The sequence below is a fragment of the Aulostomus chinensis genome, chromosome 9 (genome assembly GCF_037954235.1).
Source record: "Aulostomus chinensis isolate RoL2024-O1b breed Wild chromosome 9, RoL_Achi_v1.0, whole genome shotgun sequence".
Classification (NCBI taxonomy): Eukaryota; Metazoa; Chordata; class Actinopteri; order Syngnathiformes; family Aulostomidae; genus Aulostomus; species Aulostomus chinensis.
The window spans coordinates 15,718,769-15,735,663 of NC_141328.1; the positions used below are offsets into that span (position 1 = coordinate 15,718,769).

The window sequence follows — 16,895 nt, forward strand, 5'->3', positions numbered from 1 at the left end:
CACACACAAACACATGCAGAACAAATAAAGCCCAGTCAGAGCGGGTGTAGCAGAGTGTAGACTGTTGTCTGGCTATCTATTAATGACTGTTGAAGGGTTTGTTATTCCTATCAGAGCACTATGGCTGTTTGTCTCCACTTTGAACCTTATCTACACTACTACCTGGGGACCCTGCATGATGGCCACAAACCATTTGCTTGCCAAAGACAAAACCTCTGCTAAACTTGAAATTCCGGATCAAATGACTCGTCTGTTGTATCCAGAATTAATACAAATCAAATAAATTCTGGAGTGGGTGATTATCACAGTCAGTAATAGACGTGTGCGATGCTAATTCACTCGGAGGGACATTTATGGGTTGAATGTTGAAAAATGCAAATTTGCATCATTCAAACAAGTGGAAAATGTTCAACTCGGGTAAAAAATGTATTTCAAAATTTCTGTATGTGATCAGAACCGAAATAAATGTTTAGAAAAACAGCATTGTTAGTTTTACAGACAGACAATTCAGCATCGTGATGTCATTATTGTGACATCGTTCGAAGCTGGAAGTGGCGGTCATCCAGACTGAGAGTTGACTGTTTAAATGCCTTCAGATGATGTTGCAGACGCAAACAGATGATGCTTGGTTTTGAGGCATATGTGGGACTTCCACAGGTGCAAGGAGGCAGGTATGGTTATTTTATGTTTAATCACGAATAAACGCAAGTAATCACCAGTAAACACGTATGGGTAACAAACTGCAAAAATGACTTTCACATTTAAAAACATGAACTATATTTGTCAAGCAAAGATGCAACATTAATTGGTGTTTTTATTAAATTGTGAATTTAATGTATATTTTGGTTGAAGGTCAGACAAAAGTTGACCGTAAATCATTTTAATAAGCATACAACTAGCTTTTTTCTACCGCTGTGTATAGACCAGCTGATTAAATATCCAAAGAAATGTTCGAGGGTTAATCAACACTAAACTATGTGTACGGTGGTGCCCTTGTTACCACTTTTCAATACTGGATGTCATTACTAAAAACGTATTGCCTTCTCGTGTGACATAAAATTATAGATAAAATCTATTTAAGATTGAGAACCAAAATTCTTGCTCTTGCTGATTGTCATTCCACACAGGCAGGGCTTTGTTGGTGTATTTGTGCCTTCACTGACTGTAAAATGTATGTTTATAAAGACAAACCAGCATTTGCACAGGCTCCAGAGCTTACTATATGAGGAAGAGGACTGAAGGGAAGCCTTTTCAGTTCAAACTGAAAACTTCCTTCCTCTGTTTTTCTCAGTCTTATTCACCAGGTTTTATTTGTAACCTCTGATTCTGGCAGCTCCTCTACTTGGACCCTGCACGTAGGCTGCAGGCAGGCCCCACCTGGCCAGAACACTGCTGTCGGGTTTGTTTTTGGAGGTGTTTTTTGCTGCTCGGGGGATATCTTTGTGAGGGCAGAGCACAAAGAGGCCCTTTGGTTCAACGCAGGGTGCTGGGCAGCCTCAAAATCAAGCCGGCTGGCCAGCACATACTGGCACTTTCCACTCCGGAGCCGGACATTTTGTTCCACTGTTGAACTCTGGGAGAGGATGAGAGAGTGAAAGAGAGACATCGAGGCAAAAGAGAGAGTGAGAGGTTTCACTCAGGAGTCAAATCACATGGTTTCCAGGGGAAGAGGGGAGGAAGGTTGGAGCTGACGGATGAGGGTCTGCAGTTTGGTTTGGCATGAAGGTTTTGGAAGGCTGATCCTGTGGACAGAAGCTTCCTTCAGCCAGACTTCAACAAAATCTTTTCGTTGATCATCGTCTGTCTAGTGACTTCTCCTCAGGAATCCTTGCCAAAACGACTAAAATAAGACCAACAGTTTGATCGAATTAGACAAGTGCATTTCTCAGACTGTGCTTTAATCTTTTTTGGGGGGCAACCAAAGGTGAGAGCCAATTCAAGCGGGGAAACGTACACATGCAATACTGTTGCATAAAGAAAGTGAAAGACACTTCCGACAGTGGGGCAGTCTGCAAGCTTGTTGTGGCTGGGAGGTGTCTCAACATTCATCCTGGCTCTACTAAGAAAAAGGGAAGCAGGAGGGGGACTTGCTGAGCAGCAGGTGAACATGTGACACTGTATTAGTTCACTTGTTCATTGTTCACTTGTGTCTACATGAGCAGTGTTTTCATTCAAAAAGGCCCATCCCTGTGCTTCTGGCTGTTGTCCACTGACAGTCACCCCACTATGGTCACATGATGAGAGGGGCGGGGTTTTCTATTGGAGCAAACTCTGGTATCTGCAACCTCTCTGACCCCCAGTGATGAACTGTAAGCTGGGTAAGGAACAACAGGATCCCCGAGTAGAAAACATTTACACAACCACAGAGGTGGTGCCTGACAGAGGTTGATGTTTTTGCAAGACTAAGACCAATATATGAAGTCAATAAGGGTTTCACGAGAAGGTTCTTGAGATCAAAATGTGTTGCAACCCTTGAGAGGATTTCAAAACTCTAACGAAGCTCAATTTTAGTTGTTGGTACCAAATAACACCATTAATTGGAAAGAATGTGTCAAATACACAACTGTCATCAATCAAAACACTTTGCCAAGAGCAGGGCTTGTCTGGAAAGTTGCCATAAATCAAGTTGCCTGGCAATAATCCGGGAGACGTTCTGGACTCACTTAAGTGTGCCTGCCAAATTTCACAAGTAGCACTGATTCCTTCTTTAGACAGAATTGAATTAGATGAGTTGATTTTCTTCAGTTTTAGGAAGACTAAAACATGTTTGTTGCTGTTGTAGCAACTTTAACTTGGCTGATTGAGCTGCCTCCACTTTCGCAAAAAAAAGGCTTGTGGCGCTATATTTCTGTTTTTGTTTTATTTGTTGTTTAGATTTAGATCGTGTAAATGCAAACCTACATAAAACTAACTCGCAATCAAAAGACCTGGCTTTCAAAATTCAAGGTTTGCCACTGAAAAAAAAAACATGGTCAAGAAAAAGTAGATTAAATATCGAAAATCAGGCTGAAACACAAGTAGAACTTCTGTTGTCTCTTGTCGTCTATTTCATCCCTCTCTCTCTCTCTCTCTCTCTCTGTCTCTTAGCCAGGTTGGTTTCTCCTCGGTCAGAGGGAGGAGGGCTAATGGACACATTAGCCGCTGGCTTGTCCCTCTGCGGTGATTAGGTGGCTGTGAGGTCATCCCTTCACTTCTGCCTCTATCTACATCAGGGATCTATCATTTCATTACTGCTATGGGAAGGAGGGAGGGGGTGACTGAGGCATCACTCTATCCGTCTATAAATTCATCTATCTATCCCCCCACTGCTGCCTCTTCTCATGCGTGTCAGACTCGACAATGGACGAGAAATTATCAAATGCTTGGAAGGCTCATGTGGACTGATGATTTCGAATGGAATTAAAGTGTTTGTGTCTGCTGAGAGGAGATAACAGCGATGAGTGCGACAGTCATTCTTTTACATCTTCTAATTGGTATCATTTCAACTTAATTAAATTGCTGCTAAATTAAATGATTCTTTGTTTTTACAGGGACATCCTTCAAAACATTTGGAGCGACAATGATGGTTTGGCAGTGTAAGTGCTTATAGATTGTGGCTGACTGACTCAACGGCATCCAGTGAATTGATCGAGACAGCTCCTCATTGGATAATTTCAAGGACATCTCCATTTAAAAATAGAATTGGATCCAGCTGTTGTTAGCTGTTGTGAATAAAAGCCTCTTCCTACATGTATAAAGTGTGAAATAACACCAGGAGTGTGAGAAACACAAGAAACATGTGAATGTATCTCTGCATTCTCAGCTGTGGCTTTGCGTCTGCTGGAGATATATTGATTGCTGCAGGAAGTTGAATCTGATGTTTCACAGCGCTTCCGGAGCTGGATGGCTTCGCTACTGACAGTGAAAGCAGCAAGAGGCGGGGGGTCTGGCAGGGTAAGCTGAGGGGGCTTTGACAAAGGGGAAGTAACCAGTTCAAGAAAACATGAAAGATCAAGAGAGAGTGAGAGTGAGTGTGAGAGAGAGAGAGAGAGAGAGAGAGAGAGAGAGAGAGAGAGAGGGAGAGAGAGAGAGAGAGAGAGAGAGAGAGACATAACACCTCAGGCTCTGTCCTTGGGCCGAGACTAAACACTGCCTCCTGTCTCGGCTTCCTCTCAGAACAAACACCGGGCCTGCTCTGTGGAAAATCAAGCAAACCCTCAGTGTTCTCCTCTGTCTCCGACCTTGTGTCTTGTGCGGCAGTATACAGTATCTAGATAGAGTCTAAATCTGGATGAGCTGCAGCAGTTTACACCTCACTACGGCCCAAAAAGTGCAACTGCGCCAACTAGATGAGATGTGATCTTCACTCATATTAGATTATATCGCTGGCATATGTAAAAACAAAACCTTCACAGTCACATCATACTTTCAGAGAGGACATTGAGGTGATATTTTATACCTCACATCCATTGTGGTCTGTTTGTTGTAGATTTCCACACATTCCCTATTAAATGGGTGTTAAATGGCTTTAATTCTACAAATATTACTTTGCTGTTGCATTGATGGGTATTCTATTCAAATCGGTGTGATAAGTCTAAGTATAAAGACAGCAGGATACATTGTCAGCGGCCATTTCAACTGCGATTTGAATGAGATGAATACAAATATTTACTTTCTGACTTCGTCCTGTGTCTGCAGTTAAACATCTGGTCGTGGTGGTCCATAGCAGTAACCTGTATTTTATGGGTTTGCACAATACAGTGTGATGCAATTCTTATGAAAATGGCATAAAGGGTTTTTTCCTTTTGGCATTTGAACAAAAAGATATAAATTCTAAATAAAATACAAAAGGCTTTGAAGAGGGAGAAAAAGAAAAAAGCCACATCAAGCATTAAACTACAGACTACAATGTCTTGGAAAAACAAATGTATGTCTAATCATATTAAGAGAGATCTGGTGTTCTTAACCCTTCAGGACTGAGGCTGGAGGCTGTCCTAGAAAGTAGTCCTACGCGGGATGCAGTCTTGTGCGATATGCTAGAGGGAACAGTGTGACTGGTATGCAAACCCCAAGTGCATATACACACACACATGCACGCACGCACACAGATGCACACATATGTCTGTCTGGCTTAATCCTCTGCAGAGCCATTCAGACAACCAGCAGTCATGCCTGGAGAGAGGGAATTGAGTGAGGACAGGAGTGGGGGAGTGAGTGAGGGAGAGAGAGGGGAAGGGGTGTGTGGATGGTGTCGCAAGGTTCAGCTGCAGCCCTGACCTTTGCGTGTGCGCACACGTGTGTACGTATGCATGTGTGTTAGAAGATAATTAAACAGGGCAGACAGATGAGCCCAGTGAGAAGGCTAGAGGTCACATGGGATAAGTCAGCTTGTCCGACCTCCCCCCTCACAAACACACACACACACACACACACACACACACACACACACACACACACACACACACACACACACATAAACAGCAAGCATATATAAATTGCAGTAGGCTTTATATAAACAGATGTCCAACTCCTCAAGATAGCCTTGACGAAGTTTCTTTGAAGGAAGGCGCTGAGAATAAAATCTTTTGAGTTCGTAGTGGGTTGGAGGCGGTTACATACTCCACACACTACCTTGTCTTACACATACACAATTACATTAATTATAAGCCAAGGCCTTCAAGAGATCTATTGTCTGCTCTGTAGGAGTAGAATCTGTTTATGTTTGTGCCTGGACCAGTCTGTGTATGGTAAGTAGATTCCAGAGAAATGTGTTTACGTCTCCTTTTGCCTGCATATGTGTGGAAGCTCTACAAAATGACATGAATAGCATGGGTGATGGGGGAAGGGCGTGAGACAAAATCAATGGTTGAAGAAAAGGGGGTTGTGGGGGGGGACAAGTCTAGGCCTGGTTGAGGCTTCCTGAACCTGAGAAGCTAGCGTACGTGCCAAGAGGAGGGATCTCCTTTCAGCATATTGTTTTATTTAGCATCTGCATGGCTGCTTCAAGTGCCAGAGTGCGGCTGGGACAGATTAATTCAGGAGATTGGTGACTTGGAGGGGAGGAATGGCTCGGCCAGTCTAGAGGAAGGATGTTAACCACATTATAAGCCTTTGTTTCCAACACTTCATTCCTGAGGAGTAAACTGAGAAACCCCTTCACTCCCTCTACCAAGAGGCCCCAAACACACACACACACATGCATACACATATCCCTTCGACCTCAACTTCCTGACAGGGTGCAGCTGAGGTGTGGCCACCGTTCATCCTATGTGTTTCTTTTTTGTGCCAAGGCGACCTTAATGAAAAGTCATCGGGCTCTGATCCTGTCAGTTTAACCTTTCCTGCCTCATCCAGGTTTCACCCTACACTCCAGTCAACAACTAGAACCAGCCCAAACCTGCCCTTCACCGAGTGCTTTCACTCCAAACTTTCCATGTCTCATTCTGACTCTACTACAGACCCCAAATCCCACAGCCACTCTTCTTGACGGATGTGGAAAAACAAAGACAGGTTATAATGGTCAGTCAAAGTTCAAGACAGAGTTGCTTTGTTGGATCAATAGGGCAGGTCAGTCCAACTTCTGATTAATTCAGTTTAAGATTAACTCATAACTAAGAGCGGCTGGACTTAAATGACTCACAGCAGAAGAAACGAAAGTACAGATCAGATGTGTCTGCCAAGATACACCTACTCAGGTTGCGTTTCCATCAGCCTAGTGGGTTCAAGTGCTGGTTTGGGGTTGGTTCAGATTATTAACCTTTAAAAACCACCTTGACGAGAGAGCCACTGTAAAACTATATCAATGTATAAATCATTTCCAAATACAATCACAGACACATTTGTGCAGACTGTTATGAGAAGATTAGAGTAGCTGCCACACAAGCTCTGTATTTTTCAACATGGTAGCCAGAAAATGTTGGCTTTGGTCTCAATGGTCATTATAATCCTGCTCCCTGGCCCCCTGGTGTATACTGCTCTTGGTTCTAGACCAGCAAAGTGTTGGTGCTGCTACTCGCAGGCTGACTTTGCCAAGTTTTTTTTTTTTTTATCATCTGAGCCTTAAATGCGTTGTGAACATAATTTCTGTCTAACCAGCCCAATCTGTTTAACACAACATAAAAAAAAACTTTTAGCCATGCACAAAGATTGAGGTTACCGTTTATATGTGTTTTGATTAGCAAAAATTAGTATATAGTGACAAATATGTCGAATTATTCCTGTGAGTACTTGGTAATAAAACTAAAAATGGTCCTCTTCATGGCTGCATCAATTCTTTGTTTGCAGGACAGCATGAAGCTTCCAAGAAAAATGAGCAAACAGACGCAAGAGGGAGGATGGAGGATGGAGGATGGAGGAGGGGGAGGCAAACAATGAGAGCCGGTCCATGACTCAGGCACTTTGGGAGCACTGATCACCCAGTGGTGAAGGGGGGGTAGGTCATCACCTCTATCTGTCTCACAATCACAGACCTACAGCTGATACCCACCACAAAGGAGGCGAGAACAGCCAGTCAGTTGCCAGATATCCATCCCACTACCACCCCGTCCTCTCATAACAATACCTCACAGAGCTCCTGGGAGCTGCCCTTCCACATGGCCGAGGCTAAGCCTGCATGACCCCCCCCCCCCCAACACACACACAAACACACACACACCCTCCATTCCTTTCAGTGTCGATGCAAAAAAACCCAACAACAACACAGGAAGTTTCCCAGGACCCAGCCTCTCTTAACGACGTTAGAAAAAAACACTCTTCACTGTCTGCATGAGACAAGAGGAAAAAAAATCCTCAACAATGTGCACGCCATGTAGTATTCAATTTTCAAATGTTCGTTCACTTATTTTGTTTTTCTTAAACTTAACCGATTTTCTTGTTCTTGTTACACCAACGTGTTACTACTACAAGAAGGTGTAAACCACAAAAGAGGAAGAATTCTACTAGTGTGTTGTGGTTCCGTGTGGCAAACCCTGTAAAAGCCGGATTCCACCAGCTCAATGAAATAAACAACATTTATTTCAACCAGACGGTGGTCAGGACAGAGCGTTTTCAAGGAATATTTATGCTGCTGTTGCACCTCACCATCTGTATTAAAGTGGAAGGAGGCAGAATGAGGAAACGGATTGTTCCACCTCTGATCTGGCAGCAGAGGTAGGACCTGCCAAATCAATGTTCGCAATGGAAAATTCACAAGGCCGAATTATGCCAGCTTCATAATGGCGGGGTCATTTTGATGGCAATATTGTGGAATATCTAGGTAATATAGCCATAGTTGATGGGCAATTACTCCACCAGTACTTCTAAATATTATAGGATGATAAAGCAGAAGTCAAACTAGATGTGAATTGAATTTCCTTGATTCTGGAGCATGGCAGCGAACAAACCACATGGTAAAACACACAGCTAGTAATGTTGGCTGCACTTCACATAGAATGATCATGGACCCAAAGTTTCTTCCATCATGGTTTCCCAAGACAATTCCAGCTGGATTTTTGGATGGATAAATCACAAAGGATATGTGAAAAAAGCTGACAGTGTCATTCTGCACCAACAGATAGTTTTATTTTTGAAGCCACAGTATTTAAGTCCACATCTCTCCCTAGAATCAACATCTCATCCACTTGACAGAGATTTTGCAAAGCTGCAGAGCTGATTTGGCAGCTTTCTCCTCCGAGGAATCATGCCAGTTCAATCAGAAATAAGATTAGAGCAGCTTATTATTAACTTCAAATTCTCCCTGTATCTCCTCTCTTTTTACCTGTCGTTCCCAAACTGGAACAATTACGTAGACGCCCTTCAGGCAAAACTGTCCACCCATGGATGGCTGTCCAAATAGTCTGTCTTGAACCACTAGATTCTGACATTCTGACAGGATGGAGGGATATTCCAGGCCATGTCTGGTGGTGTTACACACTGCTGGCACGGCTGACAAGTGCATGCATGCGTGCGTGTGTGCATGCATGTGTGCGTACATGTTTGTGTGTGTGTGTGTGTGTGTGTGTGTGTGTGTGTGTGCGCGAGAGTCTGCACGCAATTCTGTCTGCTTCTGTATTCATTATAAGTCTCAGGAGCCATTGTGGGGGTGGGATCTGTGTATTGTGTGGATGTCTGTACCTATGTATGTGTGTGTGTGGGGGTTGTAGTGTGTGTTTGTGTGTGTGGAAGGAAGGGGGGCAGGCATCACTGTGGGAGACAGGCAGATGGGAATGGAAATGAGTAGGCAGTGAGCTCATGCTAATCTCCTCCTACAGCTCCTACAGCTGATCCAGGCACAAAACACACGCACACACACACACGCACACACACACACACACACAAGCACGCACACACACACACACACACGTGCGCGACTGCAGCTTCACAACCGCAAATCATACACTAGACCAGCCCCATGCACAATCACACACCAAATGAGGCAGAGGATGCCTCTGCTCTTCAGATGTTCCCATGTGTCTCATAATTTAAGAGCTAAGCCCAAAATATTTCTATTAAATGTAAAGCACATCTGAGCACACCTTTAATCACGCTAACATTCAGTTCATTACCTCATACTACCAGTGAATGTTAATTTGTTAGGGAGTAGTGTGTGTGTGTGTGTGTGTGTGTGTGTGTGTGTGTGTGTGTGCGTGTGTGTGTGTGTGTGAGTGCCAGACAGCCATCTGCCCGTTGGGAGTTGCTCAGTAGCACGCGATTGTGCGACCTAGCTTTAAGAGAGGCAAGGGCTAAGGTGGGTCACCTCTTCATTTGGGGAGGGAAAGGTTGCACGTTGCTGACTACTCTTCTAAACATACGGATGCACAAGGGGAAATGGGGGGGAGGGGGACAGAGGCCAGCACTGCTGTCAAATGAATGCTCCAGGGCTGACGCAGCACAAAGTAGCCCCCTCCCCCCCAGTCTATCTTGCAATGAAAGCCACCGTAGTGGTGTTTTCCTTTTTTTTTCCCACATATTTTTATCACCAAACTTTGCACTCTCATTGATTACTTACTTACTTAAAAGGTGAAATGTGCTGACTTCACAGTAAGAAAAAAGGGCTGGAGACAAAAAAAGATGACTGGTACTTTCCTCTACACATATCAGATGTGGTGCCTGTCAAGCACCGCTGCAGTATTGCTCTCAACACTTCATGCGGACACGGAAACAAATCTGCCATCTCACTTTAAGCATGGTGATAGGCGAACGCCAGCCAGCGCATCAAAATAAACAGATAAAATAACTGCTGTCATTAGAGATCTAGATGCGTGCAGTGCATAAACAATGTTGCAGTAACCCACAGTGACACAGACATACTGTAAACTAATCCCCTGAGAACAGTTTGGGTGGTTTCCAGGTAAGCATCCAAGTTAACCCGAGGACACCCAAAACCTTGAGTTCAGTATCAGCTGATGTCTTTATTTCAAGATGTAATGCAGCCTGGATACATTTTCAATCTTCTTAAATGCATTCACTTCCAAAACACAGACCCCCATGTAAACCAAACAGAGTAATTCCAGTGGAAAAGAGTGCATCTGACACAATCTGTTGTGCGCTAAATGTGTAAAAAAAAAAAAAAAAATTCAAAAACAAAGGAGAATCAGGTTGTCCGCAGTTCATGTGAGGAAAATGGCTCCATGTTGAAGGTTTGCTGCCAGTTGGCAGAAACAAAGATGCAAATTCAGTTTACTGCCAGCCTCAAATCTGATGATCTCCTGGTTCAGAAGCCATGGGATGGGTTAGAAAAGGTGAAAGGTTTGAGGAAGGGGGCTTAGGGATATGTAATGTAGTGTAGTTAAGGCAATACTTGGTCTTACAGTGCCATGTGTGTCGATGAATATTTCAAAGACTCATTAAATAAACACGCTGGACCTCAGTGCCTACGGTAACCTACCATCAATATTGAATGCTTGAAAAAAAAATGGACCATATTGTTCGCAAGCCAACAGCCAGGCCAAGTCATCGAATTGCAACATCAGATGGAGGATGAGCTTCTTTTTCACGCAACACCTGCAGGAGGTCACTGAGTTCTTCCTTTCGTGCAGCTTTTGCAATAATCCCAAATGAGACATGCTTAAGGTCTTTCTGAGACTTAAGAATAGCCATGGTGAGCTGAGTGTGCTTGTTAGTTTCACGCTTTAGCAGAGGGCTATGAATATTCTGACAGGGATTTCATCTAGTGGGAGAAAATATTTCATTTCCCCGCATGCTCTCGGCTCCTCAAACGTATGCGCTTTGAGCTTTGAGCTTTGCGTGCACCACATTCCAAGGCAGCTCGTATGCATGGTTGGCTATAACACTGCCAGCATGCATTACTTTGTGGGAACCTCCATCATGTTTGAATGGATGGACAGGAGAGCCACTTGCTTTCCCTCCCTGCACCTTGTCTGCTCCTCAGGTATATATTAATGAACTGCTTCATCCTCCCTGCCTGGGATCTCCATAAAGCATACTTCCTAGCTTGGCCATTTGTCACATGAAGGCGCTGCTGATAGATGGAGAAGTCAGCAGTCCAGGAGAGGCAGGGGACGGGAGCACGGCAGAGAGGGGGTGGAGGGTGGACAATAGCTGGCAACGAGGGCTTGAACTTCTCGTGTGTTTTTTCTCCTGAATAGGATTTCCACTATTCATCAAAGACAGTGATGGTGTCTAGAACTGCTTGAGAAAAGAAACACTTTGCATCAAAGAAGCAAATAACACTACCAGATATTCAATGCAAATTTTTGGTAGCTCACTTCTGAAAAATATCTTATACCCTTGGAGGCTGAACTCCTTGCATTTTTATTTTTTTGGAAAATCAAACACTGGGTTGTCTAGAGGATGTCGGCAGCTTGAGTGTGAGGTGGTCACACCGGGTCTGTCAAGTAACTGTAAATTTTCAATCTTAAAACAAACAACCAGCAACACACACTGCTGTCTAGATGCTTTTATCCCTTGTGCACTATCAAGCAGCAACTGGGAAAATCCCCTTTTGTTCACAGAACTTTAAAAAGGCTTGGAAATAAACAGCTGCTGGCAGGGAGACACGCTGTATGAAAGGAATCACTGCTCTTAATTCATTTTCTGCTGCTGGTTCAATGGCAGCCCTTTGAAAATTTTCCCAGACAACACAACAAGCTATATTCCCTGTGATGCTCTGCCACTCTCTCCCCCCGCCTCGTTCTCGTGTGTCTTACAGCGCATTCCTGTGTTATAGCTGCGGTGGAAACACACACTGAGACAGACGTTTAACGGCACATCAAAACCACCATGCAGACTTTTCATCTCGCGAAACAATTGTTCCTCAAAGTTTTGCAGCAGCCTCAGAGCAAAGTTGCACTAAACTCAACTTTTTTTCTTACTTTCTTTCTTTTTTTTGGGAGAAAAGAGCAAAATAAATAAAAGAAATGTGTCGTTTTTTTGCAGTTGATTTCCTGCAGAGAGGAAGAATAATGAAAGCGCAGCAGCATATGTGGAAAATAATTAGAAAAACTTTCAGCACACAAACTTAAGTACTAATTAAACACCCTCTTTTTAATTGACTTTCATTTGCATACCATTCAGGCTGGGAGCAGTTATAGTGCACATGGTAAAAAAGTGGGTTCTCTTTGTACTAAAGACGTCTCTTTTTGGTCAGAATATAATCCATTATTAAAGTCAACCCAAAATGTATATATACGGCTATATTCATTGCACCGCAACACTTTCTTTCTAGCAGCGCCAACTGGCCAGTGAACTCCTCTGACTCTCTGTTGGTTCTGTCACTCCTGTTAAATTGAGCTTGAGAAGTGATGGAGTTTTCAACCCCATTTGACAAAAAGACACTTGAGTGTCAATATAGCATTGATCTCTCTGACCCTCAGTCATGCCTCGCAGCATGGACTGACTGTCCTTCATTAGAATCCCAGACTGCCAGCCTGGCCAGGCAACAGAACTCATTACACAGGCCTAATTGAATTAGTGGCTTCTTCCCTTTCAAAGGATAGAGAACACAGTCAAAATTCTACTATTTGACCAGTAAAAATAAGGATCTGAGAAGAAAATACAGCGCTGAGAACACTTTTCCTCACATTCCAGACAAAAAGAAGCTCTGCAGCAGACTTTTATATCTGTCACATTGTGCCAAACACCAGTAAGGAGAAGACTGAAATGCTCCCTCAGCAGCCATTGAAATGCACAGCTACCAGCTGTTGTCCTGTCCACCGTTTGGACATGGCTGGCTGTCAGCAGGCTTAGCCAACACTGCGCCCTGCATATGAAACAGGACATGGACCTATATCCCCTTGGGGAGTTCACTTCCTCTGAGCCCCCACCAACACCACTGCCCCACCTCCCTCCTGAAACAAGCAGCCCCTTCAGATGGAAGCCAGATATCCTGAGGGCCAGTGGAGGACTCTTAGGGGCAGGGAGGTTGTGGAAGTAAAAGGGGAAGTTTTAGCTACTGAACATTAGAGAATGTCAGTGTGCAATGACTTAGAACCAGATCTCAAAATCTAAATCCAAATTTGCATGGTTCAATACTGGACTGTTTACGCCAGTCGGCATTTTTGTGCGCACGCAACGTTCAGAGTTGTAAGACAGCTGTAGTTCACATCTCATGAATGGCCATGCTTACTTTTACACACTACATAAATGAGCAGAGCCACGAATGTTCCTGCTCTCCAAATGACCCGTCTGAAAAACACACGCTAGAATTCACACAGGCAGTTTTTTAAAACAAAATGTGAGATGTCATCTCTTTTTCTGGATGTTGCGGAAAGAGATGAACGACATTATTTGTGCGCTGATATGTGCGAAACACCAAAAATGAAAACTTTGTGAGTAAATGGATTTGGGATGTTGTACATGTGTGCAAACTGCACAGACCACTCACGATTATCGCTCTCATTGGTTCTCCTGCCTTAATTTCGTCATCAACTGATCCAGATAGTTAGCCCGTTAGATATTTGGCGCACCAGATGCATCAACTTTGAAAAATGAACACATAGCATTTGCATCTGATCCGGAGCTTTAGTCACTGAGCTCACAAAAAAACATCGGCAAGCTGAATATCAAGGCTAAAAATGGTGTGGTGTGATCTAGGAATTGGTCTGAGCCTTTTCCAAACTGAGTCGCAGCATGAAACATGGAAACAGCCTGCAGGAATGTGCTGGGTGTCAGCACAGTAACACAGCATATGTGGAGCATAAACACAAAATGGCCACTTCTCTGCTTTATTGCTCTCATTCTTTATACACGTCTGTCTCTAAACAAATCACTCCTCAGCACTTCAGGATGAGAATGAATCACTGCGAATGAGGCAATCTGACTCCCCCTGTTCTTAAAAGCATGCAGCGGAGTCACGGTTGGCTGTAATGACATGCATGTGTGGTTAAATGCTTCATGCAAAAGTGTTTCCATGTAATAGTTGAGTAAGACATACTCACCTCTCTGTGGGAGTGGCGGGTCTGGAATGTCACCTACGTTTGGCTGCCTGTCTCGTCTAGATCAGCATTAATTTGTACAAAAACCAATATCCACACACAAAAAAAAAAAAAAATTCCATGACTTGAAAAATGAAAAGGTGCTTTATTTCCAAAACTGAATGAGTTTTTGGAAACATAGCTGAAGAATTAGCAGGATACTTGTCATGTAAGAAAGTTTCCAAAAAAGAAAAAGGCCTGACTCAGCGTGTTTTTCTTTTAAATTCCATAGCGTATCTCTGTTTTATTTGAGATGGTGTTGAGATCGTCACATCTTCTCATCTTGAGAGCAAATTGTAAAGTTAGCGCTATAGTTAATCTTCAGCCACAATCACTATCTAAACATCCTGATGTGGAAAGCCACAGATGATGTGTGCCACCCATCATCTGTACTAACAAGAAACCAGAAGCGTCACAGCCCTGAGCTGGCAACTTCTAAAAAGGTTCCACAACCAGCCTATCAACTAATTTCACCAGTTCAGTAGTTGACTGCCTCGGCTCATTGTTGTTTAAAATCACACATTCACTGATATCGAAAAGAGACATACATATTTACTGCAAATTCACACTTCTACGAATCCATGCACACTACAAAGAGTCTACAACTGTTTCTACTCCAACCGTCTGTGATTCAGTCATATGTGCATCTCAGAAGGAAGCTCTTAAAAGAGTGTCTGCGAGGAGGGAACTGCGGAAATATCGTTTCCTGTGTCTGTCTGCATGCGAGACTGCTGCTAACACTTTTGTAACTGCCTCATTAATATTCACAGAGTCGCCCTGCTCCTCTGCTGACAGCATGCAGATGATAGCGTTTCTCGTGTGCTGAAAGGTAGAAGGCAGCGCAGTCTAGCACTTTGCCTCTCATCCTCCAAGAACATTTTCAAAGTGCCTCAGCTTTGCTGAAATGTGCTGACAAAGGGAAGCTGTGTTGCCATAAGTTTAGCAATATCCCTCAACTCCTACCCAGCATGGATTCCCTCATTAGTGTTTCTTGAAACAGGGTACTTGAGGGAAAAAAGGAGGAGTCGAATTAAAAGCGATGCAAAGGCTCAAATGAGCCTTTGGCATAACACTTGGGTGCCCCGTCGGCACTTATAAAAATAGAAGAGGCCCCTGAATGTGGGGGTCCTTGAGGTGTGCCCACTTTAGTTGGAGTGTGTGCCAAGAGTGGGTATTCACCATGCATGGCAGGACTTTGGCACTCTTGAGGGCTTCAAGGGTCTCCCTGATTTCTCTGTCTTTGGCAGATTCCACTGAGACAAGCAAGATGCTTGTAAACACTTTTGCGGTGGCTTTCTGTTCCTCATCAACCAGTCTGTGGCCCCACAAGTCCACTCCGGTGTCAATCAGATAGGAGTAAAACATAGGTAAGAGAGGGGGAGGAGAAGCGTATGTGTGTCAGAGGTGGGTGGCTGGCCTGGGGTGGGTGGATGTTTGGGGGAGGGTGGGCCCGATGTTTGCTGAATGCTCCTCTTTGTTGGGATCATATTATGTTTCCACCACAATACTTCTAAACCCTGCTTCATCAACTCCATTCATGTGTAACAGTTCATGCAAATGGCAGCACTGGCCTTTTTTTTTCTAGTGGTGGTGTGGGGGTGGGATTCTTTTATCAGTCTCCCACCCAAACTCCTCTTTCTCTCCTCTCTGTAAACTCCTGCCTGCACATCAAACTCAGATTATAATCCCTTCATACAACTTTAGAGCCCATAAACTCTGAGCGGAAGACAGCACGGACTAACGGATTCACTTGGCGGGGAGTCTCTTATCTGATTTCCAAAATCACAGGAAACATGCAGAGTCCAAAGCTTCAGGGACGCTCGAATTCTAATAATACAAACCTTTTTGAATTATCTCAATTTTTAAAAAAAAGAGAATCAAAGGATGTGGACACAGTCAGAAACTGACAAAAAAGGGAGACAAACCATTCAACATTGATAGCAGCAGTGATGAAACCCACGGGAACTCCAGACATATGATGAATATTTCATATATTAATGGAATGTTTACTCCACATACAGAAGAAAATTGATAATTTTGCATGAATAACAATTCCACCACTACAAACTGAGCCTTATATTCCACATGGAAACACATATGACCAGAGATATAGGCTGATACACAGCCGAAGATGGTCTGGGTGTGCGCTTGTGGCAGAAAAGGCCATTTAACAGACACACACACACACACACACACACACACACACACACACACACACACACACACACACACACACACGCACTTCTTACATGTAACTACTCAGCCCGCCTAACTGTTGTTTACTATTTCCCATTGAGTCATTTGTTGGTAAACGAGATTGTATTTACAGTACAGGTCAATAAATGTGAGCCTATGAGGTGTCTCACAGGCAAATAATGGCTTTACTACCACAGGTGGAGTTTTACTGTGACTGCTGTATAAAGCCTAATTAGTAACAACATGACAATGATGAGCAAATACTGAGGGAGCCAGCCTCAGAAATAAGACCCTAAAACAACACGGGAC

At 43.6% G+C, this 16,895-nt stretch overlaps 1 protein-coding gene across 1 annotated transcript in view; it reads right to left on the bottom strand.

Moving 5' to 3' along the window:
• Positions 1-16,895, bottom strand: part of LOC147256041 (ski oncogene-like) — a 76,200-nt gene that overhangs the window by 57,483 nt on the left and 1,822 nt on the right. The gene's annotated exons all lie outside the window — the stretch shown is intronic.